Source organism: Cynocephalus volans, chromosome 4 (assembly GCF_027409185.1).
Source record: "Cynocephalus volans isolate mCynVol1 chromosome 4, mCynVol1.pri, whole genome shotgun sequence".
In the NCBI taxonomy this organism is placed as follows: Eukaryota; Metazoa; Chordata; class Mammalia; order Dermoptera; family Cynocephalidae; genus Cynocephalus; species Cynocephalus volans.
This window is the reverse complement of record NC_084463.1, coordinates 149,816,933-149,834,714: the sequence shown is the minus strand read 5'-3', so window position 1 is coordinate 149,834,714 and position 17,782 is coordinate 149,816,933. Positions and strand designations below refer to the sequence as shown.

Sequence of the window (17,782 nt, the reverse complement as noted above, 5' to 3'; positions counted from 1 at the left end):
GCATTCATGAGAGTTCTGGTTCATTGGAGTCTTACTTGACATCTTACCAACATTTCAAATTATAACCAATAAGCTTTATCTTTAAGTACTATAGTTTTTGTACCTGGGAAATTTTTAAAATATATGAGTACTTAATATCATTATTTCCTATAAATTATATTTTACTGTATGTAATACTTGGAGCATTGAATGCTCCTTAATGAAATATAATTATATGAGAACAAAACAGACAAAAGGCAAAACCAGAAAAGCATTGAGCAGATCATAGTGGACATGTTATTGTGTCAGAAGAGGCCTTGGGAAGATTATATACTTTTAATATTTAAAGAACAACATATAGTAAATCCCTTTGAGAAAAGGTATATGTTGATCTACATATTTTCTGTTTATATGGGCATCTACAGATATATAAATATGTATGTCTATCAATCTACCTACAAAGAGAGAAAGAACTGTTGACAGATACTTGGTAATCATAAAATTTTAAATACCCTGTTGATCATAAAGTACATAACATGCCAACAATTGTGGGTCATCAATTTCCATAGTAAAATTATTTATGATTAATTAAATATAATATTCAATAGATGTACATTTACCTAATGTGACTCAAAATATGTGTTAATAATAGTCTACCACATTACTCTCCCTTAATGCATCAGTTTTTCGACCTTAGGTAAACACTGCTACCTCTTTCTTTCTTTCTTTTAAACCTCCAGAAATTGTAATGCATTTACATGCTTGCACATAATGAGAACACAGATAAACACATCTTTTATAAATGGTGTCTAAATGTAGTTATTGCCTAATTTTTTGCAAAAAATTATTTTGGATATAAGTATCATTATATGTATGCATTTTAAAAAACTCTAAAATTTGTAATGATGATATGGTATGATATTTTTTGACATAATATAATTTATTACCAAACATGTTAGTGGGCATTTAGGTGTCACCAGTCTTTTGTTGTTTAATAATACTTCAAAGATTCATATATGTGAAAAACACAACTGTTTACAAAATGTCTTAGTATAAATTCTCAGAAGTAGCATTGCTCCATTATCTTAGGATATTGATTACTAAATTAATCTGTAAAGTAATTCTAACACTTTGCCCTCTATGAGAAATGTATGAGAGTCCTTGAAGATTCACATTACAGATGCCCCTTCGAAGAAGGTCTTGTTCTTCCAGCTGTCAACACCCTCAAGATTGACCTCCACGACATGGAGTCACCATGTCCACTTAATTGATTAGGCATGGCTAAAAAGGTATGACCCAATTGGATCAAGTCAGATATGCCTAAGGTGTTCCAAAGTTCCCCACAGGAAAGGAGAGGGATTTCCTGCATTTTTCACAGTCTGAATCATACCTAAATCATAGCTGTCTTCAACTCTGTATCTTTCATTTTCTACCCACTGGGATATATCCCCCCAAAATACTCTTCACAACAAACTATGGTTCAAGATCTGTCCAGACAACTAAACTGCAACACGTTGAAAAAAATGTAATAAGTTTTGTCAAAATATCTACATTTTTTCAAACGTTTAATTATTTCAATTGAAGTATGACCTGAATGAAATGCAGAATTGAGTTTAATTCAATGAATTAAAGGGTACAAACTTGTATAGATTAAGAAAATAAAATATCAATTATTAACAGAATATTACCGAGAAGTATACACTATGACTCCTCCAAGTAAGTATTTCTCAAAAGTAACATCTATTCTGACTGTAATCATTATTATACACTAATTTTGCCTGCTTATATAATTCATATTAAAAAAATGGTTTGACTTCACATTGTGACTGTGCCAATAGCTGCCCCTTCCACCTACAACCAGGCAAGCAATGTATCATGCTCATGATCCTGAGGCAGGAGTCGAGGGCTGACCCCTGCCACCCACAAGAACATTTTACAATGTATTTATTAGCAACGTGTGTTTCATTGGTGTGTGTGATTTGTCTACTCATGTCCTTTGCCAAATTTCTGTTTAGATTTTTCTAATTCATTTTGAAGAGTTCTTTAGGCATTAAGGATGTTAATCTTTGTTTGCTAAATGTGTTCCTTATCAATTAACTTGGAATTCAATTTGTGATGTTTTCCTTCATTTTTATGTTAAGAAAATAATTTCCTATCTAAACATTAAATAAAAAATTAACAAACATTATTGCTATGAAGTTCTGTGCTATTGCTGTGAATATTAGTAGTTAAATTTTTGTCATTTCTCCAAAATATTCTATTGAGTAGATATAGTAAAAATATATGTTTTTCAATGGACATATGTATTATTTTGATTGAGGCAATTAGGAAGAGTGTTGTTGGGAACATTCTTGTCTGTATCTTTGAGGCAAATACGTTTTTCCATTGAGTACATACCAAGGAATGGAATTATGAGCTTATACTTCCAAAGAGTTTTTCAAAGTATTTGATTAACTTCACACTCATACTCAACATTCGTAAAAAGATTTTAAATTCACATTCTTGCCAACTATTGATTTTATCAATTTAACATCTCTTTTAAGTTTATGCATTAGATTGTTTTCTAATATTGCTGAGTATTTTTTGTACTTTATGGTGGGCATGAGCTCTTTATATAGTAATTATTACCTACATGTCTCATATAAGTTCTAAAGATGTTTCCAGCCTGTCCTAGGTTGATTTCCTCAACAGCAGACACCAGCACAAGGATTCTTTGTTTAAGTGAGTAAATTCCTTTATTACACAGGCAATAAAGAGAAAAAAAGGACAAATGTGGGTGCTGTGTACTCCATACATTTCATGTATTCCTGCCCCTCCCTTGCCCATCTTCTTCTTTTTTTTTTTTTCTTTTCTTGATTACTGACTGGCACAGGGATTGAACCCTGGATTTCAGTATTACCTGCACCACACTCTAATTAACCAGCCATCTCTGTCCCCCATCTTATATATAAGGTAATAGCATACTATTTATACTATTAAGCATTTGGCTTTTTTAATATAACAGTGTATCCTATGGGCTAATGCATTGGATGCAGGTAGTTTATTGGGAAGAGGACCTTAGGAAGTACAAATAGCTAAGTGGAAAAATCAGCATCAATGAATAGTTTGTTTTTGTGGAAAATTGGATGTTAGTCTCACTGGAGACATAGGGAAAACTGTGTAGAACTTAACTCAAGCTTATCCCAACAAGAGTTGAGGAAGTTGGGATATTTATATGCACCCTGTACAATCTATCATTGTTTCAGGATTATTTCTGGAAGTAATTTCAAGCTGGCCTATGTATGAACTGAGCACCCTCCTACTACTGGGGAAAAAAAGGACTTCCAAATAGAGTCCTGGGTATTTTCAGTAAAAAAAAAAAAAAAAAAAATCTGAAAAATAAAATAAAATAAATAAAGTAATACACACACACACACACAAATGAAGTAAATAGTAACATAAAATAGAGGGTATAAAAAAATTCCAAAACTGATTCTTTGAGAAAACTGATAAAATTGATAAACTCTCACATATCTACTAAAGGGGAAAAAAAAAAAAGAGACAGAGAGAGATGAGGCAAAAATAACTAATATGAGCAATGAAAAGTAAGAATCATTATAGGCCCTACCAATTTTAGAAGGAGAGTAAAATTAGGAAAAATATTATGCCAACAACTTTGCAAATGTAGATATAATGGATGAATTCTAAGAAAAATAAAATAAAACTGACTCAAGAAGAAATTGAACTTATAGTTTTCCTACCAATATGAGAGAAAGTATTCATAATTTAAAACATTTCTATGCAATGAAAAAAATAATTCATAATTAAAAAGAATTCATAATTTAAAATGTTTCCATGCAGTGAAATACTTTGAAAGAATTCATAACTTAGAATGCTTCTATGCAATGAAAAACTTTTCTATTATTTAGTTAATTCTATAATTATACATACTTTGTCTCTGGGTCAATTTCAATACTGAAAACAAAGATTACACACAGTAAAAAAATTTCAGAACAATGTCATTCATAAACATAGAATTTCAAATTCTAATTAAAATTTAATGCGTTACAGTTATCAACATATAAAAAAGGATAACCTAATATATCACTTTAAAATTTGTTTTATTAGAAAAAATATTTGGTTCCATATTTGAAAATTTAAAAATTATACATTGCCATATTAAGATCTTAAATGGGATGAGTCACATAATTATTCAAAATATGAACAAATAAGCACCTTGAAAAAAATACATCAACTCACTGAAAACAAATCATTACCAAAATAATAATAATAATAACAAATAAATAAAATAATTCTGATGATTTTTCTAATCAGAAAAAAAAACTACCTACAAAAAAATTATAGAAAACCTTTTTAATATGAAATATAAATGATTTCCTTATAAGATCAGAAAGGCAAAGATTCCCACATTTACTAGCCTTATTCAAAATTATATTGAAGTTTCTAGTTAGTTATCCAAGCAAGAAAAATAATTTTAGAAAATATTATTGGAAACAAAAAAATGCTATATTTAATCAAAGAGAATGTGATATTCATAGTGAAATTACAAAATAATCTACAAATAAATTATAAACTTGATAAGAAATTTTGTTAGTGTTGCCAGAAAAAAAAGCAATGTAAAATATATTCTATTAAGAACTAAAAACACACATTTAACATAGACATGAAAAGTAGCATAAAAATACTAAGTGGTTTATTTAATAAAATATTTAATAAAAATATATGCAAGAATTTTACAGAAATAAAATATGATGAAACTTTTATGATAAAAATTGAAGTAAATATAAATGAACAGAATGATATAGTAAGCTTATAATTTAGAGAACTTGGTGATACAAACTTGCCATTTCTTTCCTAATGGATCTATAGAATGACTGTAATTCTAACCTAAATACAAATTTGGATAATGCTAAAATTTGTTTGCCAAGATGAAGGCCCTAAAATATCTCAATCGCATTGCAAGAAAAATAACAAATTTGTGTTTGCCCTACTAGATATTAAAGGTCACAAGTAATAGGTGCTTCTAATTATAAAGCAAATAGAACCATATAGAGTCTAGACATTGAACCATGAATATATGAACACTTTACAGAAAAAAAATAACACTGTACAGCACTATATAGTGGACTGACATTTGAATAAATATTGTTGAGACAAGTATACATTCATAAGTTAAAATACAAAATCAGTTCATTCTCATAACATACCAAAAATAAATTCCTGATTAATCATAGAAATGAATGTCAAAATCAATGTAAAAAGTCAAAGTAAAATCTAGAATGCAAAATAAAAGAAAATAGAATAGAATATAAAAGACAGAAGAGTGTACAGAATTTGGGACAATAAACTGCATAAACTATGGGACTATATTATTTTAAAGGAGAGACATATTATTTAAATAGGCTACTAAAACCTCAGTATATAAAGGGACAATTTGAAAAATAGTGTTTTATTAATAATTAGAAAATCTGCACATAAATAAATAATCAGGAGAGGGAGTAGAAAGATTACAGTCTGGAGGAAATTCAATACATCTATGACATACTGGACTGTATGCAATCAGATTTAATTTACACAAAATTCAAATACAGGCAAAATTAAAATTTATTCTTTCATAACCTATACTTATGGGTTGCAGCATGGATTTTGTTGCTAGTGAGGAGGGGCAGGCAGAGACTAGAACACAACTTATGGACAATCTGTAAAGTGTTGATAGTATTCTATCTTTTCTCTCCGGGAGAAAGCATCATAGAGGATTATTACTCACAAATATTCAGGTACATAGTTGTCATGTTTCATAATTAGAGAGAGAAAAAGAGAGACAGGAAGGGAAGAGTACATGTAGAGGTAACATATTCACAGGCTCCAAGGATTCAAATATGGACATCGTTAAAGGATCAATATTTAGCCTAGTACATTCTGAGAGAAATACAACAGGTTTTCAATTCATTTTTGCTTTACTCACAGATGACTTTGAAGGCACAGTGGGATTTAATAATTATGCATGTATGTAAGTTATCTAATTTTCTGAAAGAATTTTAACCATTATTTGAAGAGAAAGTTAAGAACTACCAATGGAATATATAAAGCACCTTAAAAAAAAAAAGTTTGTGTGCGCATCTGTATGTATGTGGTGTGTGTGTGTGTGTACGTGCATTATTACACTGAGTGAGAAAGCAATTTGGTGTGAATTAACTGCCTGACAGTCTCCTTCACATCCTTATTTCTAAGGCTGTAGATAAGAGGATTTAACATAGGAATCACAATAGTGTAAAATACAGTGGCTACTTTAATGAAGAGCCATGAGCTCTTAGATTTGGGCACACTGTAGAGAACAAAGAGAGTCCCATGGAAAATGGTGATGGTAGTCAGGTGGGAGGCACAGGTGGAGAAGGTTTTCCGATGTCCACCCGTGGAAGGAATCTTGATGATAGTGACAACTATGAAGACATAGGAGGCAAGGATTATCAGGAGGCTACAAACCTCATTGAATGTACAAATGACTAAACATGCCATCTGGCTGAAGTGTGTATCAGAGCAGGACACAGAGAGGAGGGCAGAGAACTCACAGCAAAAGTGATTTATGGTAGACACACAGTAGGACAGTTTCAAAAGAGAATATGTGAGGGTCATGGAACAGACTGCACCCCATGTGTACGTTCCAGCTACAAGGAGAGCACAGAGCTTACGAGACATAGCAACTGTGTAGAGCAGGGGGTTACAAACAGCCACAAACCGGTCATAGGCCATCGCTGCTAACAGATATGCTTCTGTAATTGCAAATGTGCCAGCAAAAAAAAACTGTGTCATGCATCCTTTGAAGGAGATAGTTCTGTTTTTCACAACTAAGATTTCTAGTAGTTTGGGTGTGACTACACTGGAATAACAAAAATCCAAAAAGGACAGATGACTGAGGAAAAAGTACATGGGTGTCTGAAGTTTGGGAATAATATTTATGACCCCAATCATACCCAGGTTACCCACAACAGTGATGGTGTAGATGGCCAAGAACACCAGGAAGATGGGTGCCTGGAGGTGTGGGAACTCTGTGAAGCCCAAGAGGACAAAAGTGGCTCCAGCACTCTCGTTTCCCTCAGTCATCACGGTTCCTGCCGGAGGAAATCAGAGAGTTCATCCTGAGCAGTTGGATTTAACATGGAAAGTACAAATGAGGGAATGGAGACAGCTGGAGGAGAAACACCACTGATTGTTGTACAAAATATATACATTATTTTTTGGCCTTTGTAAGCCTCATTTGAACCTCTGTTTGGCCACTTAGTACTTGAACATGGAATATTCCCTTTACCATTCAGTGTATCATCTCCTCATCCATAAAATAAGAAATGTGGCTATCACATAAAGTTGTTTTACAAATTGTATAAAAATATGTGCATACTAAATGCTAACAATATTTCTCACCCTATTAAAGATTAAATAACTATGATCTAATATATGAATTTCACTTAAAATACAGTTAGATGCAACAGAGATGACTCTGCATAGCTTACCACTGGGGATATTAACGGTGAGTGTCTATGCCACTATTTTGTATTTTAAGACAGCGATTAGGAAACAGTAGTGGTAAGATTTCTCATTAAGACTGTACCTCAGTTGCCATCCTTAGTTCAATATGACTATTTTAAAGTGTTAGATTTTCTAGGAAAATCCCGTAGTATATAGGAAGTAGTGCAAACAGAGAACAAAGAATGAAAACATCTGTAGAAGCATGGTAAATATAGCTTTTTTCCAATTTCCCTGCTAACTTTTTCTTCTGTCTTAGAAACAAATTTCCGCAAGGATCTGAAACCACCAACAAAAAAACTTTATTTTCTCCTTTTTTATTTTGCCTTGTCTTTTTTTGTCTCCCTCTGATTTGCCGTTAATCTCTGGTTCCAGCTGTGAGAGGCTGGTAAGCAAAATAAAAGAGATTTTCAAAATTTGCTTCCATTTATTCCTGCCCCAACACCCATCTTCTCAGCTAGATAACCCCAGATCTTCAGTGATCCCACCCTGACATCCTTAACATTCTATTTTAGTATCATGTTCACATCACTACACATTTTTCAAGATGACCTTATAACAAAACACCTTAAATCTAAATACTTCTGTCTGGATTTCCATCACGTCTAATGTCACTGCACATCCACAAGTTTCACTGCTCCTCTCTCTATTTCACTCACAGCAGCATTTCTAACATTTCATGCAAAAAACATGATTTTTTAATAATATAACACCTTCTTCAAAGTATCTCCTCTAAGTAGAATGACTTCCTTCTACACCAGATTCTAGCACTATTACTTTTTACATGGTTATGAATATTCATGAGATACAAAGCTGGTTGTCACCCCTCCTGCCCAATATGTGAAGGCCAGTTTCGTACAGATAGCATGCCCATTACCACAAATTGTGATTGTACCCCGTATCCCCTACCCAATTATCCCCAACCTCCCTCTCCCTCCGCCGTTACCCCCAATTCCACTTTGTATCCCAAGATATGTTTTCCCCCTCGGCAAGTCCAACACACCACTGTGGTCTTTATTTTCTTCCTTCTTTCTCTCTTAGCTCCCACTTCTGAGCGAGTACATGCGCAATTTATCCCTCTGTGCTTTGCTTATTTCACTCAACATACGTTTCTCTAGTCTCATCCATGTTGCTGCGAATGGGAGAATTTCACTACCTTATAATGTAAAATTCCAGGCAATGCGTTTCCAGAAATCTTTGTGGATTCTTCCAGACTTCACAGTTATGCTGTTTTGATTTGCTTCCACCTACATGGCTTTAAAATCACAATTATTATACAATGTCTGGCATATTTATATAAAATTTTATGTTTTTTTAATCTTTCCCTGAGATTTTACAAAATTGACAATAAATAATGAATATTATTTTCATATTCACCAACGTGACCAAAAATAATTAAATTAAATAAATGAGGTTATAAAACAAATCCACATTGTTTATTAACAATGTAGGAAAAAGAGTTCAATACATTGTATTCTTATTCTCAAATTAATTATATACCCCTGAACTGCAGCTGTACTCACGTAGGAGTCTCTATGTCAAAAATGTTCAATCTCTGATTTCAGAGTTTTCCACATCGGAATTAGTATATAATACTCAGATTAAGAACTCACCAGAAGCCAGACATTATTCATAGACTTATTTGCTGAAGACTTCTGTGAGTTAAAAAGTAAAATTTTTGAACATTATTTCTCAAAAATGTAACTTCTCACAAAAAATATTCTAGTTTATAATTAGGCAAAAGGAGTTTCATTCAAAGTACATGCCATGAATGAATCTAATAAATAACATTTTTTTTCTGTGTAAAAAAAAAAAAGAAAAAAGGAAAGAAAAGAAAAGAAGAAACCTAGGAATCACGCAGAGCTTCTAAATAGTGAGGCAGATTTGGACACTAAATTTAGGTAAACTGTTGTGTATTTTAAATGTAACTGCATGACCTTGAGGAATCACACCCTAGAGAATCTGGACGTGTGGTTTGCAATGAGCTCCAAAGAAGAGAGTTGGAAGATCATCCCTTCTTTCTAATTTAGAATTTCATTAATTTTAAAACAATAATCATAAGGGAAGGTTAAACATATTTATCTTCTTGTCTTGGAAACAACAATAATAACCTCCAATTTGATTCATTATTTAATTATAAAAACATAAATTTCAAAAATTAACTAAGGAAAATCCTAACACAATTTCAATAAATCAATATAGTTTGCTTAGTGAGTTGTGCTTCTTCAGTTTCTCTTAGCAATTTTGTATTTGCACACCTGAATTTTTTTGTAAATACCATCCTCACCATCATTCTGCTTATAAACTTCTTATTGCACACTTGTCATTTTGTATTTTATCTTAATATTCTTTTTTATTAAAACAAAATGAATATGTATTTATTGGTGAGGCATTTGATAGGCATGTTGAATAATATAGTGTATTACTATTCTGTTGCAGAATTCTATCAGAAAGTATAAAAGAAAATCTATAGGGAGATAAACTTACAGATCTATGTGGATGTGCATATGTGTTAGACAAATTCTCCCAAGTTATATTTTATGAAAAATATTTTTAATTCACTTTCGTTTTCCATGAGTGTTTTGTTTTGTTTTGTTTTGTTTTACTTTATTTTGTTTGGAGGGGCGAGATCTAACTTTTTCATATTTATGTTTTGAATTGAAACTTAATTGATTATAAATATTGATGGGGTACAGAGTTGACTGTCAGTATCTGTGTGCAATATGTGATGATCAAATCAGTTTGTTAGCATGCTCATCATTACAAATTGTAATTGTTCTTTGTCTCACTTACCCAATTACTTCCTAAGTCCCTTCCCCTTTCCCTTTGTTCTTGAATGATAGTTTTTTGGGAGCAGACTACATGACATGAAGTTATCATTTCTCAGACCATTTTTGCTCATAGGTAGTCAGCTGTTAGTAAAATCAGCACTTTGAAGGGTAACTTGCATTTATTCTTTTGCTCCTTTAGATGTAATTTTCTTTTTGATTTCTTGTATTTTCTACAATGTTACTGTTATGCATGTATAAAAATGTAAGTATAGTTTGATGTCACTATTTCAGAAAAAAATTCAGTGTTTATCTCTTCAAATTTACTTATTCATATTTTTCCCACCAAATTCTGAGAATCCAATTAGATATCTGTGTCCAAGCATTAAATAATCTGTCTTTACATTATATATATTTTTCATTTCTGTCTTACTCAGTTTTATCCTGTTCTCCTCTGAAAATCTTTTAATATACAATTTCTCTCTTCAACTATGTTTAATATACTATTAAAACTTTAAGATTCTAATTTCATGCATCATATTTTTAAAATCATATTTCTATTTAGTTCTTTTTTATCACCATGGTAAAATATCATGATTACTTATTCAATGTGATTTTTTAAAAATTTGCACCTTAAACATACAGTGTGTTGTAGATTTACAGTATGCATCCAATAATTATAATTGATGAGTTTATTGTACTTGATTTCATCTTGTCTTTTATATATTTCTCAGTCTTTTAATGTATGTGATAAGCTTTCCTTATGTACCATATATTACATTCAAATGTTCATGTGTGAAAATAAGTGGAGGCCTTCAATGATTTAGTCTTCACCAAGACGTTATTTTTGTTTCCAGTAGGAATTTAGAACACACATCTAGTACAACCTTCATCCAATTTCCAGAATTAAAGTTTCCTGAGCCACTTGGGTAAGTTACATCTCAGTTTCAGCATGAGAAAGGTATGGTTTATCACCTGACCACTTATGCACCTGTGTGTATATGTCCATGGTCTGAATCCACATTAGGGAATGTTTTCTCTGAATCTCCATCTTTGGGTTTTCCTTACCTTTGACTCTACCTACAGGTCTATGAGGCCATAAAAGGTGCAGATCAGCTTCTCAGCAAAAGGCTCTAGTACAAATCACCCACAGATATCTTGATCGTCTCTCTGAAATTCTGGCTTAGCTTTGAACTTGGCCTACTATAAAGTTTGCTTCAAAGACAAAAAACATTTTTTCAAGACACTGCATGGACATCATAGATGATCTTCAGGTAGATTTTTTTAAAAATACTGTTTCAATAAAAGAAGTGCAGCAAAGTTTACTACTCAAGGCAATTGTAAGCTGACTTCAAAATGATCCTCTTACTAACATGACCATCGCTGCCATTGCAAAAGAACAGCCCAAAGCCTTTCTTACCTTAGTTACATATGTAGATGCTTGGGTGCTTTTTGACTTTTCGCAAAGTGTATAATTAACTGGAATAACAAAAGTCAGAATCTTTCTTTTGGACCTCAGCCATACCACTCTGTAAGATGTTAAGATTGTAGCGAACTACAAACATGTTTTTGGTCATATGCCTTAACTCCCAGCAATAATCCTGCTTTTCTCCTCAAAATGTATCACTTTGCGATTAGAAACTACTCCTGACTTGGTATAGTTTGTTGATGCTCTAATTAAGATGTGTTTTTCATATTTTCATATTTTATCCTATTCTATTGATAGTCTAAATCTATTGTGTGGTGGAAATTATCTATGACCCCATTACCAGAATCCACAAAGTTTAGTCTTTTAAGTTTGATTTTAAAATGTTCTTTAATAAAATATGAATGACCTTCTCAATCTAATTTGACCATACACTTCTGAATCTAAGGTTATTCATCTCTTTCACATGATAAACACCTAGGCTTTTACTAAATGTCATTTAGATCCTCCTTGATAACTAAATTGAATGCTACCATGAAAATAACTTTTCTCTTTAACTTGAAAATGAATTATTTATTGATGTATGTATGATTATACAGATTATATATATAATGAATTTGAAAAAAGAAAGATATATAAAGATGTAAAGAGGATAATCTCTGCAGTAATGTTTTCAATATAAATTCTGCTATGTTTTAGGCTATTTCCATTTTTCTTCTTCATAGAGATATTTTCCAGAAGGGAAAATGCTAGAGAGCATGATATTTAGGTATTTTTACAAGGTTTTCAAGCACACACTTCATTTCTTTACTATAATAGAAATATTAACATGTTAAAAAATACTGAGAAGAAAGTACAGTAAAAATAAAACAAAATTAATAAGCCTACATCTATAATAATAATATTTATATTTCATGTGTATTTTGTCCAATTCATTAACTTTACATATGTTTATCAGTAGTAACACCTATAACTATTTATCTAACATTCATCTATAGAGAAATAAATAGAGGAAAGGTGGATTTATTTTAAATATGTTGAAACAAATATATTGGTTTTTATTGTCTCCCCAATGCCTCATAAATCCAATATCAATAGTAATAACAACAAATGAGTAATTCAAATAACAAAGTGACATCATTAAAGACAATGTAAAAATAAACAATATCTAGTATGATTTTACTATAATTCCAGAGGGACACAAAGTGGGTGAGGGAGTGTATACTGATAAAGCAGAAAAGACTCACTAAGAAAAAGACAGATCTAATGAATGGTGAACATAATTGTTAGAGTGCATGAGAGGTTCTGGTTTCAAAAGTAACAAGTAATAGGAACAAGATAAATCTTGAAATGTTCCTGAATATTATGATTTATTTCAAAGTTATAATAGTTAAGAACATGTGCATTGCAAATACCTTAAAGAAATATACTAAAGCGTTATGAAACTGAATGAATTAGATTGAGGTCCAATTATTCACCATCTCTCTGTGTTCATAAACTTTTTGTATCTTGTTGCTGATGAAATGTATTGCTTCACTCTTGGATTAGACTCAGCTATGTGACATGGTCAGTGATGTTGGCAGGATCAAAACTGTGGCAATTCTTACCTTAGGCTCTAGGAGATCTTGAACAATTTCCCTGGACCTCTTACTTTGTAAAATTTCCATAAATAGCAAACTAGTCCCAAGATGATATAGGACATGTGGAGCGATCCACACTGGCACAACTTTGGTATGAAGCAAAATATTCCTAGCCTCTAGGACTGGAAGCAGAGCCACATTAGGTGGCCTGTAGATTTTTAAAAATTAATGATTTTTCTTTTAAGCCATGGTTTTGGCCAAGTTTTAAGAAAAGTGTAGCAATAGCTAACAGTAATGTTCATAACACATATATGGACACATAGTTTATAACAAAGTTTGTGGGATTCCAGAATAAAGGGATAACAGATTTGTTTTCCAGTAAATAGCATGGGCAAAGGAATATTAACATGGTAAAAGTAAAGTAATTTATGAATGTTGGTGTTGACTATAGCTCTGCTATGTTGGGTTGGACCAAGATTTCCCATATGTTTTCTTTCCAGGACCTAGATGGAAGGAAGACTCACTATTGCTGGTATGGTGGCTCCAGGTGGAAGGCATGAGCCTAAGAAGAAAAAAATTCAAACCACACAGTGTTATTTAAAGTTTCTTCTATGATGTATTCTACAAAACCTTCACTCACTGTGCACTATTCAAAGCAAGTTGCATTGGAATTATCCTCTTTCTGCCTACAGGGCAACATGACAAAGACAAACAGAGAACGAATAATGTTGAACAAATAAAACAATCTGTCATAGAACCAAAACTAATACCATCCACAAAAAGAATTGCAAATGACTCTTTAAGAAAAATATAAAAAACAAAATAAATTATCAAATATCATATAGAAGAATGGCTTTTTGACCTCGTTTTAAATAAATATGTAATATACCCAAAATTTCCAAATAAATAAAAATAAAGACAAATAATTTAAAGGCAGGTTGGTAAAATGTCATATGAAGGCACTTTACAAAAGAAAAAAATCAGTAAAATATTAAACTGTGATCTATCTCAATAATCAGAAATATTCAAATTAAAGCTACAATAATATAATTTACATAGAGCAAATTGGTTAAAATTATAAAGTCTGATATTACTAAGTGCTGGTGAAGAAGAGGGTCATAACTTTAGAACTAGTAAGTATTGCTATTATGAGTATCAATTGATATGACCACTTTGATAATTTGATAGATAATTAAATACACAATATTTTTAGGTATAAACTTCATTTTACTGAGGACTTGTGTGAGGTACAAAGGTTTATAAGCCTAAAACTGAAACAATCCAATTCTTCATCATAGCAGACTGAATTAAAGAAAAAATTGGAATATTTATACCAATATTAAATGGAAATACATGACAAGAAAATATAAATACACACAAGACGAATAATCTATAACGTTATAATCCTTGCCTATAAATGTCAGATAAATGGAATATATAATGCATTTAATAGTTCTAAAATTTACAAAGAGATAATGTCAATTTCTGGAATTTGAGAAGCATAGTTAGTTAATCCATGTAAAATAGCGAATACATCATTATAAGAAAAGTCATCCTTTTGACAATTGCTGGGAGTGGGAGGAAAGGGCTGGTAATTTCAAGGGTGTTCATAATGTTCTATCTATTGATCTACTAGGGAGTTGCATAAATGTTTGTTTAAAAAGTACTTTTCATCCACAGAGTTCCTGGCATCCTCAGTGTAGGACTCCCGGCTACTGCCAGGTGAGTCCCCACCACCAAAAGAGTCCCCAACCAACACCGACCCCCAAATCTGAGGGAGTAACAGGCAGTAGAGCAACAACAAAACTCCCTGATATTGCTCCAGACACCAGGGTAAAACAAGTACACTGCAATAGCCTTACCCATAATGACTAAACACCAGTGGTGAGATACCAGAAATATAAAAAACCAAGAAAGTATGACACCACCAAAATAATATATAAATCTCAAATTCTAGACGCTATAGAACAGGAAGTCCTTGAAAGGACTGACAAAGAATGTCAAACAGCAATCCTAATGAAACTAAGTGAGATACAAGAATACTCAGTTAGACAATGCAACAAAATGAAAAAAAAAAAAAAAAGTATACAGGACCTGAAAGAGGAAGCGTACAAAGAAATCAATGAGCTGAACAAGAATGTAGCAAAGCTTGTGGAAGTGAGAGATTCATTTAATGAAATAAAAAACACAACAGAGAACTTAATCATCAGGCTAGATCAAGCAGAAGAAAGAATGTCTGACCTTGAGGATGGCTTGTTCAAAAGAACACAGATGCACTAATAAACAGAACAAGAGAATTTAAAAACTTGAAGAAAATCTAAGATAAATAACATACAACCTCAAGTGCTCAAATATCCAAATCATGTATATTCCAGTGGGGGAGGAAAAATGAAATGGCATTGAAAACATATTCAACTAAATAACAGCAGAAAACTTCCCAGGTACAGGGAGAGATACAGATCTTCAGATACAGGAAGCTCAAAGATCTCACAACATATTGCACCAAAAAGGGTCCTCTCCAAGAAGTGTTACCGTCAAATAGGCAAAATTCAAAGACAAAGAGAGAATCTTAAAAGCTGCAAGAGAGAGGCATCAAGTCACCTAGAAGGGAACCCCTATCAGACTAACATCAGTCTTTTCATCAGAAACCCTAAAAGCCAGAAGAGAATGGGATGATATATTCAAAATACTAAAATAAAAAACTTTCCAGCCAAGAATACTTTACCCAGAAAGACTATCCTTCTGAAATGAAGGACAAATAGCATATTTCCCAGAAAAGCAAAAATTATGGGAGTTCACTACCACAGGACCAGCCTTTCAAGAAATTTTCAAGGAAGTTCAGGGTGTGCTACCCAAAAAATAACCATCACTGCCATGAATACTCAAGATAGAAAAGAAAAAAAAAAAAAAAAAAAAACACCAGTAAAATAAAATGTTAGCAATAAAGAAGAAAAAATGTTATCCACTATTCCAAGAAACCAACAAACACAGAAGGCAAACAGTATATCAGAATGTAAGAAACAAACGGTATTTAAAGCATCCAAACAAAAATCAATACAATGCCAGAAGTAAATCCATACCTTTCAATAATTATTCTTAATGTAAGAGGTTTGACATCCCAAAGAAAGACACAGACTGACCGATTGGATGAAAAAGGTGTACAAAAACAATATGCTGCCTTTCAGAGACCCACCTCACCTCTAAAGACACACATTGACTACAAGTGAAAGGATAGAAAATGATAAACCATGCAGGTAGAAATGAGAAAAGATCTGGAGTAGCAATTCTTGTATAAGATAAGATAGACTTTAAACCAAAAATCATAAATAAATACAAAGAAAGCCATTATACAGTGATAAAAGGATCTATCCAACAAGAATACATATAACAGAAATAAATATTTATGCAGCCAACCTCAAAGCAGCCACATTTATAAAGCAAACACTATTAGACCTAAAGAAAGAGATAGACACTTATACCATGAGAGTTGGCGATCTGAACACCCCACCCTCAACATTGGACAGATTATTAAGGCAAAAAATCAACACAGAAACACAGGACCTAAATAACACTTTAGACCAATTGGACTTGGCAGGTATATACAGAACATTTGATGCAACATCAGAATATTCATTCCTCCCATCAGCACATGGAACATTCTCCAGGACAGACCACACGTTAGGTCACAAATCACATGTCAATAAATTCAAAATAAATGGAATTATTTCATATATTTTTTCAGACCACAATGGATGAACACTAGAAATCATTAAAAAAAAAAAAAAAAAAAAACTCTGGAAACTGTATAAATGCATGGAAATTAAACAACATTCTACTTTACATGTGGGTCCAAGAAGAAATTAAACAGGAAATCAAAACATTTATTGAAACTAATGAAAATAATGACACATCATACCAAAACCTGTGGGACACTGCAAAAGCAGTATAAAGAGGGAAATCAATGTACTAAATGCTTACTTCAGAAGAATGGAAAGATGGCAAGTAAACAAAGTAACACTTCGCCTTAATGAATAGGAAAAACAAGAGCAATCTAAACCCAAAGTTAAAAAGAAGGAAAAAAAATAGTTAAGATCAGAGCAGAACTAAATGAAGCATAAACTCCAAAAATGATAGAACAGATCAATGAATCAAAAAGCTCATTCTTTGGAAAGATAAATAAAATTGACAAGCCATTACCAAGGCTAACTTTAAAAAGAAAAGAGGAGACACAAATAAAAAAATTAGAAATGAAGATGGTGATATTACAACTAATACTTCAGAAATACATGGAATCATTAAAGGCTACTATAAACAACTATATACCAACAAATTTGAAAATCTGGAGGAAATGGATAAATGTTTGGACATACATAAACAACTAAGACTGAGCCAAGAAGACATAGAAAATCTGAACAGACCAATAACAATCAAAGAAGCCATTATCAGCAGTCTGCCAACTAGGAAAAGCTCAGGACCAGATGGCTTCAATGCAGAATTCAACCAAATGT

General features: G+C 32.1%; 1 pseudogene; it reads right to left on the bottom strand.

The window, feature by feature from the left end:
* Positions 1–6,138: 6,138 nt before the first annotated feature.
* LOC134377122 (olfactory receptor 1165-like) lies at positions 6,139–7,114 on the bottom strand (annotated as a pseudogene).
* Between the last annotated feature and the right edge of the window lie 10,668 nt (positions 7,115–17,782).